The sequence below is a fragment of the Phocoena phocoena genome, chromosome X, assembly GCF_963924675.1.
Source record: "Phocoena phocoena chromosome X, mPhoPho1.1, whole genome shotgun sequence".
NCBI classification, from domain to species: Eukaryota; Metazoa; Chordata; class Mammalia; order Artiodactyla; family Phocoenidae; genus Phocoena; species Phocoena phocoena.
This window is the reverse complement of record NC_089240.1, coordinates 115,941,390-115,961,963: the sequence shown is the minus strand read 5'-3', so window position 1 is coordinate 115,961,963 and position 20,574 is coordinate 115,941,390.

Below are 20,574 nucleotides of genomic sequence, written 5' to 3'. Positions count from 1 at the left end.
AAATAGCAGCTTGTCCCTACTTTTGCTTAGTTTTGGTTTTTTGTTTTATTTTGGTTTTTGATGGAGTCTACTTTCCTCTCCACACAAATTTCTAGAGGTCTGTTCCCTGTAGTACTATACCTGATCACATAATGCCCTGTGTGCTAATGATCTGTTCCACCAACCTTGTCTGATGGCCTCAGCTTTAGTGTAGGAGGTATAGGAAGGGTAACTATATCTGCTACTACTTTGTAAAGAGAGGCAGATTCACATAGGGGTTAAGTGTTTGGACTCTGGAGCCAGACCTCCTGTCACAGAGTAAGCGCTAAGTGTTTCCTATTACTGTAATGCCTCTGGGATGACCTGCTGACATGTCTGGTTCCCTTTCTAGAGAACTGAGACTGGATGGATTGCAAGGGCTCATTAGCTTTAACAGCCAGAGGCAGAACTAGTTCAAGGGCTGAGTGCCAATCTAAATTGAGGAGGAAAGCTAAGACCAGTACCAAAGGTATATATCTGAGAAGTGAGGCCATGGGCAAGAGATCGTGAACTGTAGAGATCAAGAGCAGGAACGCCGAATCCAAGACAAGTTTTGGAATTAGACCCTTGACAAGACCAGGGAGCTGGTGCTTGTCATTAAGGTGTGATGTGGGGAGGAGAGGGCCAGGCTGACCACTCTGCACTCTCTACAAGTCCTTACATGAGTTATTTTCCCTCTAACTATCATAAAGCTCCATCAACAGACATATTATTCCCATAAATCTTCATTTTCCAAAGAATGCTCTGGATAAAACATAAGTTCTTGAGGAAGTACCTAAGCATATTGTAAAACCAGTTTGGGAATTATAGCATTCAACAAAGTTTGAAATGTATTTCCTTATTGTAGGGCCTCTCAAAGGATGTTAAGATGCAGTGTGACTCTCCAGGAGGGAACTAGAGTATGCAGCATTTCCCTGTGTATACTTGAGAAGGGAACCTTCTTTTAAGCATCATCTCTCCCTGCCATAGCTCATTACATTTACAAAGCACTTAGGCTCATCATGATGAAAGAGGCCATGTAAGTTCAATGCAGTTTTACGTTGCAGATGGATGTATCTAATCACACTATTAGGCAGGGAACATCAAACCGGGGACAGTAGAGGCTGCAAAGGCTTTCTTCCAACCAGGTGGTTGACAAAGTGCAAGTGGCAGAAATCAACCATGTTATCTTGGGGTTTGGAAGAGCCAAGGAAGGGGAGGCTATGAATCAGATGAGAGAGATTCCTTCTCTGGGAGGGGAGCAAAGAGGGTTACCTGGAGGATCAGCTATTTCTGGAGCACTGCTCTGAGCTAAGCATCACGCTATATACTTGACATGCAATATTTCATTGGACTCTCCCAACAACCTCGCAAAGTAAATCTCATGATTCTACTTTGCAGATTAAGAAACTGAAGTTAAGAGAGGCTGTGTAAATTGCCTAAGGTCACCCAGTTTATTAGTTTGCAGAGCTGTGATCCAGCTTAGGTCGGCCTGACTCTTAATATCCTGTGGTCTTTGCTCTCTCCACTAGACCACGGGGCCTCAATAGACCTGTGCTCAGTGCTCTCTGGCCCCTGTCTTGGGGGTACACACTCTAACAGTAAGGGAGGAAAATGCCAACAAATAACTCTGCTGAGTTATGCTGGAGGCCTGTTCAAGGCACAGTGGGTCATGAAGGGAAGAAGGTGTTATCATCAAGTCAGCTTGGTGTGTGGGGTGGAGGGGTGGTCAGGAAGGTATTCTAAGAGGAGCAACCCCTTGAGCTGAGTCCTGATAAGAATCACCAAGGACACAAGGAGTAGGTGGTAGGTGGTTGGGGGGTGTGGAGTACATTCCTGACACAGGAAATAGTGTCCATATGGGAACTGTCATAAAAACTTTTTGAATGAAAAAACAAACTTTTGTTCAAGCAAAAAGTCTGTATTACAGTGGCTGATAGTTCCGTTTTAGAAGTTCAGAGACCCGACCACCAAAGGAAAATACAACAGAACCAAAGAAAAAAACCAAAGGCATCGCTAATCTGCCATCTGCACCAATGATGTAGGAAAATAAACGAGAGCTAAGCAAAACAAAACAAAGCAAAAACGCCTTAAACAAAAAAGTCTTCTTTTGAGACAGGAGGAAAGCTCTGTCTCCCAAAGCCACGGTCATGTTTTCCGTGTTTATGCTGTGGTGTGACCGGGGCCTCAGAGTCCTGTTGGGGGCCTGTCCCTTTTTATGCTACATGGCTTAATCTGTCTCCATCACTTCCCAGAGTCAGACGGGAATCAGCTTAAAATGCCAAGGCTTGACTTCAGCTGTGTGGGCGCCTGCCTTTCCAAGCCACAACATCTGAACGCAGCGTCCTCCCAGGCAAGGAAACACTCGGTAAGGAAATACCGTAGTTAGGCTCTTTGCAACTTGCTAGAAGTGTGAGGTGGCGCTTCATTTCCTGATCGCTCAGGTGGAAATTGTAAAAACAATTAAGAGCAATGACTAATCACCGAATCAAAGCAGGTTGCCCAACTCATTTGCAATTGTGTGCTCAGTTCTGTGTGCCAACAAACAAAGACTTGGGGAGTTTATTATTTAAACCAATTAAAAGCTGTAGGCAAAGCAAGTAGTCAATTTGTGGCCACGTGGTGGGAAAACATCAGTTGGAAGAGCCTGAGGAATTTCCTGAGCAGAGCCATATGGCCAAAATCGGAATGAAGCACCCAGGATAGCTGGGAAAGTCGGCACTGAAAGCAATTTCACAATAAAAAGCTTCACCTAAAAAAAAAAAAAAAAAAAAAAAGCTTCACCTAGCAAGAGCAGACTTGCGCTCTCTGCTCGCCTCTGCCCCGACCGCCCCCCAACTCCACCTCCCCGCCTCCCCCATATTCTAGCCTGCCTGCAAGGCTGGTAGTTCTAACCGACAGTAAAAGAAAAATGAACAGACTAAAATCCAAACTCTGACTGTTAGCAAGAGACATTGCTAAATTTCCTGTCCACCATTTGCACTTTTATGTATTTTAGGGCTACCTAGAGAGTTCTTAAAGGCCCAGATGATGAAAATCGGCCGCCCTTCTTTCCAAATGAGGTGCACAGTCCATCTGGAGAGGGCACTCACACTTTTGCATGAAGCTGTAGGCCGTAAAACGGAAAGTAAAGAATTAAAAACTGAAGCCATTTGGTAGCCGTTATAAAAAAAAGAAAAAAAAGAGGCAGAGGGAGGTAGAAGGTGGTGTGGTGGGCACAGTTACTTCAACAAAATAGATTTACAGAATGGATGTCATGCAGTAAGCCTTTACTGAAAGTTCCTTTTCACGTCCCCGTGAGATACTTTCTGCTTACATTTTTTTTTCTGGCCTACAAGTCCCTTTGCTCCTAACCACTCCCCTCCATGTCTCCCTCCCCTTGCATTTTCCTGGAAAGTCTAATAATTCTTATGTTCCCAGTGGATCTCACTTCTTAAGGTCCTGGTTCCTTTCTCCTTCAAGTTCCCTCCAAAACAAGCATTCTCAGACACTCCTGATTACAGAAGAAGGAAGAACAATTGTACCGGAACCAACTGGAAAATTTTGACAGCTAAGTCAGCTAGCTGCAGCTGTCCTGTACCATGTTGTATATTGTAACTAATGCACTAAGATTAAATAATTTTTGTACATCAATAAACAATGTGGTTCATGGTATGCAGACAAGTAAATTGAGTAAATTCAGTAACAAAGAATAACAGCTGTAATGTCATTCCTTTCAAAAAGTCTAGTACTGTCAATACTTCTAAAATTAATATGGCACACCTGTTAGTGTTCTGTGGGATGGTCAACATTACAGCTCCAACTTTCTGCAACTTGGAGGATGGCAGCAGGAAAAGGGTAGAGGGGTTGCTAGGCTCTCTACCTGAGCTTACCCAAAATCGTTATCCTTTGCTGTGGTCATCCAAGCCCACCTCATTTTATTCCAAGTTGGTAGCAGCAGAACCAGATTGCACCACAGATTAAAGGTTCTGGTCCCTGCATTTTTAAGTCAGAGGCCTAAAAAGAGTGAGATTGAAAAGCACAAAACTATAGGACCTGTGAGTTCCATTCCTGACTCTGCTACTGGGAGATAAAAAGTTCTCAGAAAGTCAGATAGCCTTACGGACCCGCTTGACTATCCAAAGCCTCTTCCGTCCTAAACTGTCAGACGTGGAAAAGACCCGAGTGATCGTCTGATAGGTGCTAAAAGCATATCCCCACTTCTAAACCAGTGGGAATGGGAATGGCATGTCACAGAGACATACTGAACTGTTTTGAGTAGTGGATTTCAAAAGAGGCGACTGAGGAGTTTCAAAGCTCTTTCTTTTAGAAGAAATGTGGCCCTGTTTGCAGATATCCCTGCAGTCCAATCCTGTGCATATTTGGGATGGCCCTCCACTGTGTGAGAACACTAGAAACTCTGCCTAATTTACAAAACAGAATGACAACCCTGTCACCTGGCTGGCTGTCAAGTGTGATAGGCATTACAACTGCTAAACAAGATGTTCTTTGCTAGAAGAAGAAACACGTACAACTGAGGCATACAGAACCAGTCCCTTTGTAGTTAGGCATGACCATGTGACTTGATTTGGCCAGTGATGTGTGAGTGAAAGTGCCTGTGTTAATTCTGGGTAGAAGCATTTAATTGCTTCCATTTAAGAGCTTCCAGAGCTCTCCTGCCCTGGCCTGGCAATCTCTGAAGCAAGGTGTTGAGATGATATCATGAGATGCTATGGACTGACTACACAGCACAAACCTGACCCAAACTTACCAACTGTCCAACCCAGATCAACACTCATATAGGGTACTTCTTATCCCCATTGTACAAATGAACAAACTGAAGTTCTTCCAACTTAAGTGATTTACCTATAGCACACAGCTAGCCCTTGGCAAAACCAGGGCTCTAATCTAGATTTTCGTGGCTCAAAAGGCACACCTATTCTTTTTTTCTCCATATGGATCTATTAAGTGGTTGCTGGGCCATTTGTACCCTCTCCCACTTGGGTGCCAATAGAGGCAAAAGGGTGAGACATCTGGAACCAATGAAGTTCAGAGATTGCACCAAAGGGAAATACCAAAGCAGCGGCAATAAGCAAAAGGAAAAAAAATTCTCTCAATACTGGAGAGGCCACACAACTACCAAAGTTTGCAATGAGAAGAAACAGCCCAACTACTACTACAACTTAGGGAACCATTTGAGTATTTCTCTGGTAATCCTTGACCCTCACCTGCTTCACTAAACTCCAAAGATGGGAAAAAAAACTGTGACCAAGTTCAGTTTTCTTAAGGTACTTTGAGATTATTCTGCTTTATGTCTGCTAATGACTGAGCCAGACCAAACCATATTTTCTGCCATGATGATGATGAAAAGTCAATATTGCATGAACTCCCCACGTGCCTGAGCTGGGATTTAACATGGCAAAATTGATGTGTGAACCAGTGTTGCTATTTAATGTGGTTTCTATAGAAGTGTTCATAAAACCTGGGGCTGCAGCTGGCCCCCATTAGGTAGTTTCTTGGTGAAAGTTTTCCAAGGAAAACTTTTTTAACAACTTCATAAAGCCAGGCACAAAAGGGCAGTGCAATGACTGGCTGAGAGACATGGGATTTTTTTATCTTTGACTGAATGTTAAATGGGGACTTGCTCTGTCCACTTCTGGGAGAAAAATCAAAAGGCATCAAAGGCTATATTTTGAGTCTTGCATGATTTTATTTATTTATTCATGCATTCATTTGTTCAACATTTATTTAGCACCTACTATGTGCCAGGCACTGTGCCGAATGCTGGGAGGAACAAAAAGATAAATAACATTTGGGTTCTTAGGGATGTGAAGGAGAAGAGACTGGCAAGAACACAGGTAACTAATTCAAGGCAGTCTGAGGCAAGGGTCTCAGGGGTGGAATTTGTAAAGCTGTTTGGAAAAGTGCCTGTTGCCAAGTAAGTGCTCAGAAAATGTATGCTTATTCTGGGGACTTTCCTGGTGGTCAGGTGGGTAAGACTCCACGCTCCCAATGCAGGGGGCCTGGGTTTGATCCCTGGTCGGGAAGCTAGATCCTGCACGCATGCTGCAACTGAGTCTGCATGCCGCAAGTAAAAAAAGATCCCACAGGCTGCAACTAAAGATCCCGCATGACGCAACTAAGACCTGGTGCAGCCAAAATAAATAAATAAAAATTTTTTTTAAAAATGTATGCCTATTCTACATGTGCAATTAGATGCTAATGCTTTAAGGATAATCATCCATTTATTGCTAAAATGTAACTGTCAACTTCACACAAAAGATAATGTTTGGGACACAGTTTGGGAATATGTGCTATTGTTTTAAAAGGTAGATTTTCACCTGAACAACGAGATGCATATGTTAGTTTTATAGATAACACCACTAACCTTCCCTGTATGCCTCTGCTTTCAGGAGATCTTTGTTCTAGTTTGAAGAAATCATATTCGTACCTTCTTAAGGGTAAAACGTGAAAGAAGTCTTCCCACCCAGCAGACTCTCTTACCCACAGACCCAGGTTAGTTCCAGATTGGCGTAAGCATTGGCCATTCATCCAACCAACCCTTCCATTCAACCACATGGGTAATAATGCCATAGTAGTTCAGAGGAACAACTTGATCCCCTAGGGCATGAGGTAGTCAGGCAAAGCTCAATGAAGGAGGCAATCCTAAAGCTAGGTCTTGGGGATGGAGCTTGTACACAAGTACAGAAGAAGAAGACAGACATTCTAGAGTGGGGATAGCTTGAGCAAAAATGCAGAAGTAGGAATGTGCTTAGCATGTTTGGAGAACAATGAATAAACCAGTTTGACAGGAACACAATTCAGAGGAATAGTGGGAAATCAAACTCATGGTAGGTAGGGTCAGATCATGAAGAACCTCAAATTCCAGTCTAAGGCACTGCATGAAATCAGTAGCCTATATATGTTACAAACATTATACTTGGAAAAATATGGAGCAAGGATTGACTCCCCAGATTCGCAAGCATTTTGTTCTTAACAGTATCATTCTTTATACTAAGTCTCAACACTGTTTGTCCTTCCAAAAGATTCCCATACTATGGAATGCATAGGACTTTGGGGTTACGAAAGAAAAGCTCTTGAGAACTCACGGCAACACTGTTCCTGGCGAATCTGTCCTTGAGAAAAGGAACTAGCATTTGCAGACATTGTACAAAATCTTTGTACATACATTCTTTAATTCTCACCAAAAAACCCTGAGGTAGGTTCTAATATAATCCCCATTTTACAGATGAAAAAACTGAGCCTCAGATAGTAGATCAAAACAGGATTGAAACACCAATCTGTTTTATTCTAAATCCTGTATTCTTTTCACCATACCACACTGCCTCCTGAATAGAATCTCTTTGCAAAACTTCAAATTGGGACATCCTGTGATTAATCCATACCTCTAGTTGTTATTCTCTTGAAACTTAGTAAAATTCCTATTTGCTTGTTGTTCAAACATCCTTGAATGTCCGATAGTTTGAAATTCTAGCCAAGTTAGGGAAAACAGTGAACTCAATCAAGCACTTCCAGAACAATTAATTATAAAGGTCAAACTACCCCCACATTTACTCAACCATCAAAGGACATAACTCCATAGATCAGGGAAAACGGTACTAGCTGGAGCTATCGAGGTGGCTCAGGTTGAGGGAATATCCATCAAGCAATGAGCAGACATGGATTGGCTCTGCTAATCTGGTAGGCTCTGTTGCCTAATTAAGCATCATATCACCAAAACTACAGTGAGCAATTATACTAGCAGGTAAGATAGTATAGCACTCTACAGTTTGCAAAGGAACAACTGCCCTCTGAAACACCACCACCCCCAACTTTACAAATGAGGAAACTGAAGTTCAGAGAGACTAAGTAACTTGCTCAAGGTCACATATCTCAATAAGTGGTAAAGTTGAAAATCAAACCCTTCCTTTTGACCCCAAAGTTCACTACTCTTTAAGTGCTAAGACACTTGTTTGCCTTCATTTTGGCAAAACAACTAGTTAAAAGACTACAAAAAATCACCAACTTAACTGCTTTGATTTCTCAGTGCTAAACTTCTAGTTTCTGAGCTTCCTTTCTCCAACCCCACCTCCAACCCTCCGCTGACTGGACTGACCAGGTGGTCTGGTACCATGCAGACATAGTCTATGTGTCATATGGGCAGGGGAACTCCACCTCAAACTCCCAAATGCAATAAACTTGACTTTTAACCTTAAGGAAATCCAAAACACATGGCAACCATAAAAATGGCATTGGAGAAATTAACAACAGGTTATCAGAGAGACAAGAATTTCCAGTAGTATTATATAGATGAGTCGTGACTAGCCTCTGTCAAAAAACCTGGAGGGTATTATGATGATATAGATGCCAGAGAAAACATAGGAGCAAGATAAATAGCTACCTGATGAGCTAGGCAGAGAGACTCAAAAGGTCTATAAAAATTCTAGTCATCAAACCTAGGGGCAGGACAGGAATAAAGACGCAGACGGAGAGAATGGACTTGAGGACATGGGGGGGGAAGGGTAAGCTGGGACGAAGTGAGAGAGTAGCATTGACATATATGCACTACCAAATGTAAAATAGTGGGAAGCAGCTGCACAGCACAGGGAGATCAGCTCGGTGCTTTGTGACCACCTAGAGGGATGGGATAGGGAGGGTGGGAGGGAGGGAGACGCAAGAGGGAAGAGATATGGGAGCATATGTATATGTATAGCTGATTCACTTTGTTATACAGCAGAAACTGACACACCATTGTAAAGCAATTATACTCCAATAAAGATGTTTTTAAAAATTCTAGTCATCAACCATTTTATTCACTAGCTACCCTACTTTGTCACATATTTTTAGTAATGTATGTATACAAATGCATATGTATATGTCACTGCCTATGTCCATCAATCAGATAAACTACTTCATGGTGAGAAAATCAGTAGATTACACAACCTTTACCTTTTTAGCTCTCAAGTAAGTGGTCTAACAAGTGAGAGAAAGATCCTAATCCAGGTCTTTATTGCCCAGGAACTGAATTATGCAAGAGCTTCCTATCTCACATCCTGTTATACAGTGGTTCTCAAACTTGAGAGTCCATTAGAATCACCTGGAAAGCTTGCTAAACCACAGACTTCTGGGTCCCACTCTCAGAATTTTTGATTAAGTAAGTCTGGGGAAGGGCTCAAGAATTCGCATTTCTAACAAGTTCCCGGCTGCACTGCTATGGACACCACTAGTCCAGAGACCACACTTGGAGAACAAATGCTGTACAGCCATCCAAGCAGTCATCTCAAAACACGTATGACTCCATGGATCAGGGAAAATGGAGTTTGTTTGTATCACTCTTTTCAAATACTTTCAGTGGCTCACAATTGCAAATACAATAAAGCGCAGACTCTAGTGCCTGGTACTGCAAGCTCCACTCACCATCTCTCTGCAACCTTATCTCTCAATACTCACAAACACAGACCCTCCCATCCAGCCAGCAAGGTTTCTTCACTGGCCCTGAACTTAACACTTTTACTGCTGACTTCAATCCTTGCTTCATGCTGTTCCTCTCAAAGGAAATGCCTTCATCTTTCCTTTGCCCATCAATATCCACAGCCTCTGGCTCCTGTTGTTCCACTTCCTCTAACTAGCCTTTCCTGACTGTTCTAGCTGCATTAATCTCCTATAAAGGCCAACAGCAGTTCTAATTTGTACACCTCCATTTAGCAAGCAGGAAGTTGAGTGGTTTTACATATATCTCCTCTTTGTATCTAAACTCAGTTTCTTCAAGGGCCATGTCCTAAGCAGTGTTTCATTAGCCTCTCCTTCAGTACCCATGGCAGTGCTAGACAAATAGTATGTACTCAATAAATATATTCCTTTTTAACATACGGTTTTATTAATTAAGGATGTGTAGTACATTTTTTAAAACTGGTGGAGCTTGGCACAATAATAAATGGTATATTTTGCCTAGTTAGGCTTGTTTTGTTTTCAAGTTTTTGTTTATTTATTTTACATTTCTTTAATGTTCTGAGAATTTCAGAGTACAGGTACATTTGTAAAATTAGGTTGAGAACAGACATGACAACATGCGTACAATCCATGCATTTGCTGATCACTGCTGGATATTTCCCAATATGCTTACACATGGAGCACAGACCTAATTTACAGAACTCATCTTAACCCTCTGGTAACGCAGATGCATCATAGGTGCCTTTGACCCAGATCACCAAACACTGATCTAGACATATGCTAATCAAGATTTCATTAATAACGAAAATATCCTGCCTTTGAGGGATGCCTTGGTGGAACTACAGGGAGATTAAAAAGACAATTACATTTCTTAAATCAACCCCCTTGTTCTCTGTGAAATACTTTGAGGCTGACTTGGTTTAATTCCACCTTTTCAAAAAATCTCACTGGGGGGAAAATGGGAATAGAAAAAGAATAATCTCCCAAAGCAAATTTAAGCTATTCTAACAGGGACACTGCATGTGGAAAGCAAATTATGTCTTAAACTATGCTGTCTGGGTCCTTCCTCCCATAGAATCTGAACTGATGAAAGGAAAACAGACATAAATTGTATCTACACACATAAACTAGTTTGAATTTTTTTTAAAAAGACTGTACTCCATTTCTAAACAGATTACTAACCTCGGTTTGATTTTAGTCAACATCTGGTACTTTCAGTATCAGTTATTGTCGTCACTCCAGTCTCATATAACCACATATAGTTTCTAAAACATGTGAGGGAGTAATCACCTGGCAGCTGGACATCATTCCAATGACAATGACAATGTTTCTCAACCTAATGACATTAGTGAGAAATGGCAATGGATTTTGACTTTGCTTTGGATTTCCTTTTCTCCAAAGAGGCTCTCCAACTCCAAAAACTTTGTTAGACAAGTGACTGCGTAAATGAGTGCAAAGTAACAGGCTTGTTGGTCTCTATGGCAGGCCATACATAATCACCATAGAAATATATAATTACACCTGTCAACCTCATCTTGTGTAACTGATTTGATGACTAACAATGTCAGTGGCAGGCTGAGCTTTGAGGTCTTGCTGTGAGAAATACTCATACATGGCTAAACATCTTGGTGTCTTAATTGCTTGTCATACTGCCAACGCTCCTGTGTTGTATCTATCTCCACAACAACAGACTGGAATAGATAAAGCATATTTAATAGCCAAAAAGTGAAGTGATACTTTTTTTTCATTTTATAGGCCCTTTAAGAAAATCGTGGAGTTGTCGAAAATAATCTGGTCATACAAGTCAGACGTGAAAGAGAAGTCTAAAATATGATTCTGGGCCATCATAAAAAAATCTACAAACAATAAATGCTGGAGAGGGTGTGGAGAAAAGGGAACCCTCTTGCACTGTTGGTGGGAATATAAACTGATACAGCCACTGGAGAACAGTATGGAGGTTCCTTAAAAAACTACAAATAGAACTACCATACGACCCAGCAATCCCACTCCTGGGCATATACCCTGAGAAAACCATAATTCAAAAAGAGTCATGTATCACAATGCTCACTGCAGCTCTATTTACAATAGCCAGGACATGGAAGCAACCTAAGTGCCCATCATCGGATGAATGGATAAAGAAGATGTGGCACATACATACAATGGAATATTACTCAGCCATAAAAAGAAACGAAATTGAGCTATTTGTAATGAGGTGGATAGACCTAGAGTCTGTCATACAGAGTGAAGTAAGTCAGAAAGAGAAAGACAAATACCGTATGCTAACACATATATATGGAATTTAAGGGAAAAAATGTCATGAATAACCTAGGGGTAGAACAGGAATAAAGACACAGACCTACTAGAGAATGGACTTGAGGATATGGGGAGTGGGAAGGGTAAGCTGTGACAAAGCGAGAGAGAGGCATGGACATATATACACTACCAGACGTAAGGTAGATAGCTAGTGGGAAGCAGCCACATAGCACAGGGAGATCAGCTCGGTGCTTTGTGACCGCCTGAAGGGGTGGCATAGGGAGGGTGGGAGGGAGCGAGACGCAAGAGGGAAGAGATATGGGAACATATGTATATGTATAACTGATTCACTCTGTTATAAAGCAGAAACCAACACACCATTGTAAAGCAATTATACCCCAATAAAGATGTTAAAAAAAAAACAAGAAAACAAAAAAAACCCCTGCAGAATGGACAGTTACTAGGCATGCAAAAGGAAAAGCAAATCTATGTGAATGAATGCACATGTAACTCAAAATGATATAAACAGTTCTACCTACATTTATGTTCTATCTTACATTTCAAGGGCCATAAAGCAGCTGTGATTTAAGTAGAATAGAGTCAGAAGAACTTGGATTCGAATTAGGAAATAGAGCAAATTTCAGGCATTGTTGAGAACTGGTATTCTTGGGGTGGGAGAAAGTAGAATATAAAAAACAAAAAGAGACATGGACCACAATGTTCATTGCAGCACTATTTACAATAGCCAGGACATGGAAGCAACCTAAGTGTCCATTGGCAGATGAATGGATAAAGAAGATGTGGCACATATATGCAATGGAATATTACTCAGCCATAAAAGGAAATGAAATTGGGTCATTTGTAGTGAGGTGGATGGACCTAGAGTCTGTCATACAGAGTGAAGGAAGTCAGAAAGAGAAAGACAAATACCGTACGCTAACACATATATATGGAACCAAAAAAAAAAAAAAGGTTCTGAAGAACCTAGGGGGGCAGGACAGGAATAAAGACGCAGACATAGAGAATGGACTTGAGGACACGGGGAGGGGGAAGGGTAAGCTGGGATGAACTGAGAGAGTGGCATGGACATATATACACTACCAAATGTAAAACAGATAGCTAGTGGGAAGCAGCCGCACAGCACAGGGAGATCAGCTAGGTGCTTTGTGACCACCTAGAGGGGTGGGATAGGGAGGGTGGGAGGGAGACACAAGAGGGAGGAGATATGGGGATACATGTATATGTAGCTGATTCACTTTGTTATAAAGCAGAAACTAACACACCATTGTAAAGCAATTATACTCCAATAAAGATGTTAAAAAATATATGATTCTGTGCATTAAAAACTAGATGCATGCTATGAGCTTTTCAAAAAAGAATCATCTAATTATGATTATGAGCAGAGAGGAGCAGCCCACGCTTGAACATTTACAAAGGCACGATGTGACATGAACTTTTCATCACACTCACTGTCTTTTGAGGAGTTAGAATACATTAAAGTCCCTCTTCCACAAGTAAGAAAGCACTGGAAGCTACTGGACATTGGCAGGGTTTTTTGAGGGGGTGGTTTGGAGGTCAACATCATGGTAAGATAGAGGCCACCAACACTGGGGACCAGCACACCAACCATAATTACATGCAATGAAGATGAGGAGTCGTGACTAGTGTTGTAACAAAATGCAATAGGTTACCTTTAAAATTTAACAAATTATATCCTGTAGCTAATGCTCAAAAAGTACAGTGACTAATTGAAAGTGGTCAGGAAGCCTACAGATTCACCATGTTTTATCCAAGATTAAATAATTTTATACACTTCACAGATACAAACTAACTCTCATATCCAGTATCTACTGATCTCTTATTTCTATTTAATAAGCCATCTTTTGTACCAACCATACTGAGGCAACTGATTTCCAAGGCTACCAAATCCCATTCATTCATTAATTCAGTCATTTATTCAGTCATTCAACGTATTTTTGAGCAGTTACCATGTGTCAGGCACTGTGCTAGGTTTTGGGATGCAACAAGAGAACATGTGTGTTATGGGAGCATATAATAATGGCATTAATGCAGACTCAGATGATCAGAAAATTTTTTCTGAAGCAGATGACACCTAAGCTGAGTCTTAAAGGATGAGTATAATATTAGACTTGCTTTAGGGAGTAGAGAGAGGAGATCAGTCACAGTAAAAAGTCGCAGAGGTACAACAGCTAGAGCATGAGATGGCATAACATGAGAGAAGGGAAGAAGGAACCAGATCATGGAGGGTTCTGATATCATATGAAGAATTTTAGACCCTGATCCTGAGAACAATGGAGAACTGGTTTTAAAGTGTGTTTGGGAGGAGGGTGGGTGGGTGTATATGTAAGAAATAGTCCTTGCTGCAATGTTAAGAACAGAAAAATGCTTCCAGAAGAATAAGACTTTTTTTCTCCATTGTATTCTCCTTGACCAGAGTATTTGACACTGCTCAAAACATGGTTACTTTGATATTCTTCTCTTCCAGTTCTCTTTCTCCAGCTCCTGTGCTGGTCTTATTTCTTCTGTCAAATCAGTTGATTCTTCTCTTTTCCCCACTGACATCAACCCTATATAGGCTATTCCAAATCCCCTCCCTAATTTGCCTCCCTGCCCCCTCCAGCCCATTTTGTGCTCTTCTAGAAAACTGCTCTTCCTAGTCCCACCTTCAGTGGTACAATGTGTATCTGACATTTCTAGCTGCATAGCAACCATGTCCCCACAGTTGGTAACAGCATCATGACTTTCCTTCGGAAAACAGTTCCTCCCATCGGATGCTGTCCCACCTTGCTCTGGCCAAGGGCCAGTTATGTAACTTAGGCTAAGCCAATCAGACTTTCCATAGAATTTGAATCTTGACCCAAAAGACTGAGAGTATTGGGATCTGGTTCATCTAAGAGCAGAATGCTGGAGTATGTATTTTAGTTCTTGCGGTCTCAGAGCTGTCATAGTTCTTGTCTTTGCTAAGGCCTGGCTGTTGTACATTCCCTTCAGTTCTGTAAACTACCCTATATCCTTTGTTTGTGTGTGTGTGTACACACATATATGTATACATATGTAGATATATATATGTGCATGTGTGTGTTTGTATAGCTCAGGTTAGCCACAGTCCACTTCTGTTGATTGCAATGAAGAGTGCTACCTTCCTACTGACATTAAAGGCCCTTGCCCAACTGATACCATCTCACCTATCCAAACATATATATTATCATTAGCCAACTTAATCCCTCTGCTATAGTCCTATAAGTCTCCCTTCTCTACTCCTGCCACCATACCTACTTATACATCCCCAACTTCATACTTTTCCTTTCTCCCCTCCTGGTCTGTCCTTATATCCCATTTCACTAGACACTAATGGAGGGTACATTATATAAGTGGTATTATGATGAGGGTTGGGAAAAGAGATGAGGAAAAAATAGGTCCAATCTTTAGGTACTATCTCTACTTTTTTGGTCTGAAGCTTTCCCTAGTAACCCTAGGAACAATGCTCTCTAGGTTCTAGGGAATTTGTTCTAACAATTTCCATCATACAGGTGAGAATTAGGATAGATAATGTTGAATACAGTGCTCTAATGGTGTCTTTCCTCCTTTGCATGTTTAAAAGTTCTTCAGAAAGAAGCCTCTCTTCACTACCTTTCTTCCTCCCTCCCAACCCTGCCCATCAACCTGAGATTTTGTGCAGTAGAATACTGAATTAAATAATTTTTTAAATTCTAAGGAAGAAACATAGAAAAGAGATTTCCTTCTAATTTATGCCTATCCTTGGGCCACTGGGGCCTTATTTGTTAGGTAGTATAGTATACTACAGGCATGGGTTGTGAAGTCAGACGGACCTGAGTTTCAATTCTGGTTCTGCCACTTATGAGCTGTTTGCCTATACCACTAAGCCTCCTTCATCTGTATATTAGATGACATGATGCATATTAAAGTGCCAAGCGCAGTTCCTGGTGCATAGAAAGCATTACTTACTAGACGTTAATTATTTTACTAGAATGGTGATTGTTTTCTTAACCAATACCCCCAAACCTAATTTTATTTTCTTTAAATGCCAAATTCTGAATCTGTGGCAGCAGAAGAGGTCATACATGGGTTACTCTCTAAAATAGAGTAAAATGCATTCTGTAACTTTTTTTTTTTTTGGCCACACTGCACGGCATGTGGAACTTCTCCAACCAGGGATTGAACCTGTGCCCCCTGCAGTGGAAGTGCAGAGTCTTAACCACTGGGCCACCAGGGAAGTCCCTAAAATTTATTCTGTAGACAAGCCTAGACTATTTCTAAACCACTTCCATCTCCAAAAGTCATTGATTGACTCTCATGGAGAGATGTCTACATGTATGCATACAAGGACTAAGTCTCTCTTTATATCTTCCCTGAAGATAAGTTTCCAAAGTCTGTTCTGTGGTTATCTTACCTAGTGTGGTGGTTAGCACAGGCTTTAGAATCAAGAGAGCCTAGGTTTGAATCCAAACCCTGCCAGTTACTGACTGTGTAAAGTTGGAAAATAAACTTCTCTGATCTGAAGTTTTTTCCATCTATAAAAATAGAAAGGATAGCACTTAGCTGACAGGATTATTGTGAGGATTTGACAAATATTATGTAAGTAAAGTGTCGAGCACCATGCTTTCACATTAATAAGTATGCAACAAAATGAAGTCAGAAAACATATCCTATGAAAGGAAAACCTGATAAATTGGACCTCATCAAAATTTTGTTTGCTCTGCAAATGACTCTGTTAAGAGGATGAAAAGGCAAGCTACAACCTGAAAGAAAATATTTGCAAATCACATATATGCACAAAGGACTAGTATTTAGAATATATAAAGAACTCTCAAGAGTCAATATTTTTAAAAAAACAATTAAAATAGGAAGTCACCAAAATACATGAGCAGACATTTCCTCAAAGAGGATATTCAGATGGCAAATAAGCACAAGAAAAGATGTTTGACATCATTAGCCATTAGGGAAATACAAATTAAGACCACAATGAGATATTACAATGCACCTATCAAAATGCCTAAAATAAAAAATATTGACAATACCAAATGTTGGTGAGAATACAGAGAAACTAGATCACTCACACATTGCTGGTGGGAATGTAAAATGGTACAGTCACTCTGGAAAAAATGTTGGCAGTTACTAAGCATGTGACATGGTTCACCACATTACCTAGAAATTGCACTCTTAGGAGTTTACACAGAGAAATAAAAACGTGTTCACACAAAAATCTGTAAACAATTGTTCATAGAAGATTCATATTAGCCCCAAATTGGAAACAGCCCAGATGTCCTTCCAGAAACCAACTGTGCTACACCTATACCATGAAATACTACTCAGCAATAAAAAGGAATGAAATATTGGTACATGCAGCAACTCGAAAGAATCTCCAGGGAATTATGCCAAAAGGTTAAACACTGTGTGATTTTCTTGAAATAACAAATTTATAGAAATGGAGAGACAGGAAGTAGATTTAGTGACTGCTTAAGGCTGGGAGTAGGTGAAGATCAGGACTGCTAATGATTACAAGGTTTCTTTTTGGGGTGAGGAAAATGTTCTAGAAACAGACTGTGGTGGTGATGGCACAATTTCACAAATGTACTAAAAATCAATGAATTGTACCCCTGAATTTTATGGTATGTGAATTATGGTATGTCAATACCATATGGTATGTCAATCTTTTTAATGCAACAGACAGAGAAATCATAGTGGCAGAGACCAGGGTAGAAGAGGTAGAGGTGAAAAACTGGTCAGGTTCTGGATATATTTTGAAGATAAAGGTAATATTATTTGCAAATGATTAGATGTCAGATATGAGAAAAAAGAGGATATAAAAACAGTGCCAAGGTTTTTGCCTTTCACTGAGGTGGGAAAGACTGTGACAGGAGCAGGATTTAAGGATAGATGAGAATTACAATATCAGATATATTAAGTTTGAGATGCTTATTAGACATTCAAACAGTTATGTTGAATAGATGGGGAGGCGACTGTATATGGCTATGGAGTCCAGAGGTGGTCTGGGTTTAGGCAGAAGATCAAGAGAATAGTTTTGCTCGCATTATATGTGAAATGCTGGTTAGATACCTGTGTTAGTTTCCTATTTCTACTAGTGACAAATAACCACTTAGTGGTGTAAACCAAACAAATTTATTATCTTACAGTTTTGGAGGCCAGATGTCCAAAATGGATTTCACTGGGCTAACATCAAGGGGTTAGCAGGGCTGTGCTTCTCTCTGTAGGCTCTCAGAGAGAATCTGTTTCCTTGCCTTTTCCATCTTCTAGAGGTCACCTGCATTTGGCCTGTGACCCCTTCCTCAACCTTCAAAGCTAGCAGCATAGCAAATCTCTACCTGACTCTGACATCTGCTTCCATCATCACATCTCCTTCCCTATTCTCCTTTAATTATAAGAACATTTGTGACTACATTGGGCCCACCTGGATAATCTAGGATAATATCTGCTTCTCAACAAGCTCAACTTAATCACATCTGCAAATCCCTGATGCCACATAAACGTTACATATTCACAGGTTCAAAGTACTAGGAAGTTGACATCTTGGGCAGCGGGGTGGGGGTGTGCATTATTCTGCCTATCTCAATACCCAAATAGAGCTACTGAACTGGTAGTTAGATATAGGAATGTAGAGTTCAGAAGGAAGGTCCAGGGCTTCCCTGGTGGTGCAGTGGTTGAGAGTCCGCCTGCCAATGCAGGGGACACGGGTTCATGCCCCGGTCCGGGAAGATCACACATGCCACAGAGCGGCTGGGCCCGTGAGCCGTGGCCACTGAGCCTGCGCGTCTGGAGCCTGTGCTCCGCAACGGGAGAGGCCACAACAGTGAGAGGCCCACGTACCGCAAAAACAAACAAACAAACAAAAAAAACAGAAGGAAGGTCCAGGCTGGAGAAGTAAATTTGTGAGTTTCAGTATACATGTTATTTAAACTTATGCAACTGAATGAGATCATCAGGGAAGAGAATATATACAGTGTAAAGGTCCCAGGACTGAGAGCCTAGGGCCCTTCAATGTTATGAAGTTGGAGAGATGAGAAGAGGCAAGCACAGGAAACTGAAAAGAAGTGGTAACTGAAATAGGAGTGGGTCACTGAGTGAGTAGGAAAACCAACAGAAAGTGGTATATTGGAAACAACAAAAAGAAAATGTTTAAGGAGGAAGGAGGGATCAACTGACTCAAATATTGCTGCTAGGTCAAGTAAGATGAAGACTGAGACTGACTGTTGGATTTGGTAATGTGGAAGTCACTGTTAACCGTGAAAGTGCAGTTTTTGTGGAGTGGCAGGTTCAAGAGAAAAGGAAGTCTTCTACTTCCAGCCATGATAGAGTAACAGAGATCAAATTTACACTCTGGCCTGAAACAACTAAAAGACTTGAGAAATATATGAAACATAAGGCAATTTACTCAATGGGAGAAAATATTTGCAAATCATATATCTGATAAGATGGTAATAGCCAGAATATATAAAGGACTCTTACAATTCAATAACAAAAAATAAATAACCTGATTTTAAAATGGGCAAAGGACTTGAATGGACATTTGTCCAAAGAAGACATGCAAATGGCCAACAAGCACACAAACATCACAAATCATTAAGGGAAATTTAAATCAAAACCACAATGAAATACCACCTCACACCCATTAGTATGCTTACTACCAAAGAACAGAAAATGACAAGTGCTGTCAAGGATATACACAAATTGGCACCCTGGTGCACTGTTGGTGGGAGTATAAAATGTTGCAGTCGCTATGGAAAACAGTATTGTGGTTCCTCAAAGAATTAAAATAGAATTACCCTATGATCTAGAATTTCACTTCTGGGTATATAACAAAAGAATTGCAAGCAGGGTCTCTAAGAGGTATGTGTACACCCATGTTCATAGCAGCATTATTCACAGCAGCCAAAAAGTAAAGGCAACTCAAGTATCCATCAGCAGGTGAGTGAATAAGCAAAATGTTGTCTATTCATACAATGGAATATTATTCAGCCTTAAAAAGGAAGGAACTTCTGACACATGCTACCACAGAGATGAACCTTGAGGACATTGTGCTAAGTGAAATAAGCCAGTCACAGAAGGACAAATACAAGAAAAGAGTCAAATTCATAGAGACAGAAAGAGGGTAGGAGGGAATGGGGAGTTGTTAAATGGGAATAGAGTTTCAGTTTTGCAAGATGAAAGGAGTTCTCAACATTGATTCCACAACATTGTAAACACACCTAACACTATGGAACTGTACACCTAAAATTGTTAAGATGGTATATTTCATGTTATGTCTATTTTTACGATAATTAACAGTTTTAAAAAGGAAAAACATATATGAAACAATGGTTTTTAAGACACTGAGCATCAGGCAACAAAGGACAGCAACCTGGGTAGTAAACAAACAAGGTGAACCATATGACTGTCATTGCTCACTACACGGATAAAGTTTGCAGTCCAGGGAGCAAGGAAGGGCATCCCAGGTGGAGTCTGGTGGCTGACCTGAGTTGAGGACATAAAACTGGGAGTCCAGAGAGGCCACACTGGCTAAGGCTCAGAGGGTAGAACCCCAGGGATGAGAGAGCTGCACTGAAAGAGAGCTCCAGAAATCTGTAGGGACTCTCCCTTAAATTTCATCTTGAGTACTTAGAAAGAAATCACACTTAAGAGGCAAGGGACAGAACCACCCCAAAAGAGAGAAGACAATCCTCAAAATTCACAATTTTATATGTTGTGGAATATGGATACACCAGAGAAGTCATTACCATCAAAAAGGTAACAAACGTATCCATCACCCCCAAAAGTTCACTGGTGTCCCTTTATAATAATCTCTCTCTGTCAGTCCTCTCCACACCCCTTCCCATCCCCAGAAAATCAATGATCTCC